The sequence below is a fragment of the Zea mays genome, chromosome 2, assembly GCF_902167145.1.
Source record: "Zea mays cultivar B73 chromosome 2, Zm-B73-REFERENCE-NAM-5.0, whole genome shotgun sequence".
Classification (NCBI taxonomy): domain Eukaryota; kingdom Viridiplantae; phylum Streptophyta; class Magnoliopsida; order Poales; family Poaceae; genus Zea; species Zea mays.
The window spans coordinates 25,294,709-25,298,128 of record NC_050097.1 but is presented as its reverse complement, the minus strand read 5'-3'; positions in this window follow the sequence as shown (position 1 = coordinate 25,298,128).

Below are 3,420 nucleotides of genomic sequence, written 5' to 3'. Positions count from 1 at the left end.
ATCTACCATATGAAAGGAATTTCTTCAAAGAATGATGACATAATTTTAAAACATCCTTAAGTGCTTTCTATTTCTATGTGACTACACAAGACACATGACAAATTAAGATAATTGCACTTAAGAATATAAATGTTACCATCCTTTGACTTTCCTCCATGTTGTAGGCTTTGAAATTCCGCACATGATAATTCTTTAATTCCTACAACATCAATATCTTCCCCGAGATGATATGGGTTTTGAATAACATATTGAAACAACCTTGGGTCAATCTTGAATATGTAGATCATTTGAAGATTGATAGCTTGAGTTGATAAGAATTGAATTAACTTCCTCAAACATCCCAAAGGTTCATATCATCTCCTTCTCCTACAAATCTTGTCAAGCACATTTTGGTACCCATCGCTTGATGGGTCCGTTAAGGTTAGTAAACCAAGATCTAGGAACCCAAGTGTCCTTTGTGCTAGCGCTTGGTAAACTTGTTACCTTTCTAGCACAAGTTGCAATTTTGGGTTGCCTAGTTACATGAAAATTAATTGACAAGCTAGGAGTGGAATTGTTACCAATGGGACAATCCTTGCATTGATGTCCCTTTCTTCGGCATGTGTAGCATAGGCGTTTTTCAAGTTTTGAAGTTTTCTTCTTTCCTTGCTTGTTGCCTGCTACATGGTTAGTAAAAACTTTCTTTTCTAACCCTATGCCTTTTTGTTTTAAATGGGGACAAGATCTAAGCAAGTGTCCTTTCTTAGAGCATTTAAAACAAAGTCTATCATCCTTGTTAATAATCAAGCCATTAATATAGGGACATGACCTAATCAAGTGCCCCATTTCAAAGCATTCACTACACCTCTTAATGTGAAGTGTGGCTTGATCATTACCTTGGATGTTACCTTTTGTGGAGGCGTGGTTGAGGCTTTTGGAGGAGGTGTTGAATTTCATTTTTTGTTTCCTCCTCATGGCAATCCTCAAATCCTTGACATTTTCTTCAAGGGATGTAGTGCATGCCACGGTTGTTCCCGTCTCAAGCTTCTTCACCATGTGATCACGGTTATCTTGAGAAGGTTGGGCAATGCATTTCCCTTTTAGTTGTGTCAAGCTCTTCTTTAGCCTCTCATTTTCTTCTTTGAGCTTTTGATATGAATCATCATTTGTTCCTGCAAATTCTAGCTCAAAGGAAGATTTGCTTGTTGACAAACAACAAGCATTAGCACATGGTAATATAGTATCAATTTGAATACATGTGCATGAGTGAGGTTGTTGGGATTTTAAATTTTCTATCACAACCTCATGAGCAATGTTTAATATGATATGATCATCTATAAGATTTTCATGAGAACATAGAAGCATATCATATTTATTTTGAAAAGCTAGATTTTCAACTTTTAGCTTTTCTATTTGGTCCTTAAGCAAGGTATTCCTATTTACTAATTGAGCGATACAATGTAAAGCGTTATCTTGCTCAATTGAAATAGTTTCATACCTTTGGACCAAATCAACATGAGAGCACTTTAGCTCCTCATGTTCTTTAGTCAACTCGTCAAAGTGTTGCATCTTTATGGAGAGAATATCTTCTAGCCTTTGACGAGCTTCGCTTTGTTCTCTCGCTCTTTCTAGAAGTTTGAGCATGACCGCCTTATCTTCTTGGCTTAGGCGAGCGTAGAGATGCACAAAGCTTCTTTCTTCCTCCTCATCCTCGTTTGTGCTTCCGCTATCATTTTCATTAGCTACACAACACATGTGGGAATCGAAATGGGAAGACAAACCTTTTGGAGAGGTGGATTCATCGTTTGGTCTCCATCGTTCATTTTCTCCTTCTTCCTTGCAAGGGTTAGTATCACAAAAACTAAAGGAAGTTGAGGCATTAAATGAACTATTATGTTTGGACTCATCAAACTTGATTTTAATTCTAGTCCAAATATCATGCGCATCGGGAATGGATTCGTCATAGTTTGATATGAAGGCACGATAATCTTCTTTGCTAAGAGAATTGTTTAAGATGTCAAAAGCTAGGTAGTTTAAGCGATAACATCTTTGATCCTCCTCGGAATTAATTTTTCCATTAAAACTAGAGGGGAAAATACTCTTGTCAATAATTTGTTCTAATTGAGGATGTATGGTTCTAAAGGCATTTATCACACTAGTAGACCATGAATCATAATTAGAACAATCATCAAATAATATCTCAAGAGTTACCTCCTTTTGAGTTGCGTTCGTTGGAGGAGTCTTCTTGTTCTTTTGGGATCTTCTACGAGCCATCACTTCGAGTTGTTAGACTCAAGATGAAGTGCCTAGCTCTGATACCAATTGAAAGTCGCCTAGAGGGGGGGTGGATAGGCGAAACCTGAAAATTAAAACTTTATCCCCCAACTAGATCCTTTGATTAGTGGTTAGAACAAGATGAACAATTATCGGAGTATAAAAACTAAGTTCTTGCTGGTAAAGAGTATAGCTTTCAAATAAAGCGGAAGTGATAAATCAATACAACTAATAATTCTATGATAACAAAGCAAGAAAGCTTAGATGAAAAAGAGCACTAACTCAAGTTCTTTTCTTGCGGAGTGTTGCTTCACTTAAATGAGATTTTAACTTGAAGCAACACCAAATGATATGAGCAAAGAATAGTGCCAGAGAACTTAGAGTAAGGGAAAGCAAACAAATCACAAGCAAAAGCACAATGAACACGGGTGATTTGTTTTACCGAGGTTCGGCCCTCGAAGGCCTAGTCCCCGTTGAGGAGTCCACTTAAGGACGGGTCTTTTTCAACCCTTTCCCTCTCTCCCGATCACACAAGGATCGGCGAGCTCTTCTTCTTCTCAAGGATCACTCTCGATCCCACAAGGACCACCACAATCTTTGGTGTCTCTTGCTAGCTTTTACAAGCCTCCAACACTTTGGAGGAAGTTTGAATGGGAGTCAAAACTCCACGCGCAAATGAACACAAAGATGAAGCACACACTATCTCTCAATGAATCTCACAAGGCACTAGGGCTAAACTCAATTGAGTAGCTCTCAATTGCTCGCTCTCTCTTTTGTGGCACTTGTGTTGGTTGTAGTGGGCTAGATCTTGTGTATAGGATGTATCAATGAATATATGTGGTTGGGAGGGCTTGAGTATGTCAACTAGATGACTTGGAATGTTGCTTGGACTCCCACACTTGAAGTGGCCGGTTGGGGTGGTATTTATAGCCACCATCCAAAAACTAGCCGTTGATGAAGTCTGCTGGCGATGGGCGCACCGGACAGTCCGGTGCACACCGGACTTGTCCGGTGCCCCAGCCACGTCATCCTATCCGTTGGGGTTGGAGCTGGTCGACCGTTGGAGGCTTTGTCCTCATGTGGCACCGGACAGTCCGGTGCACACCGGACAGTCCGGTGCCTCTCTGATCCTCTGCTCTGACTCCTGCCGCGTGTACTGTTCTGCAC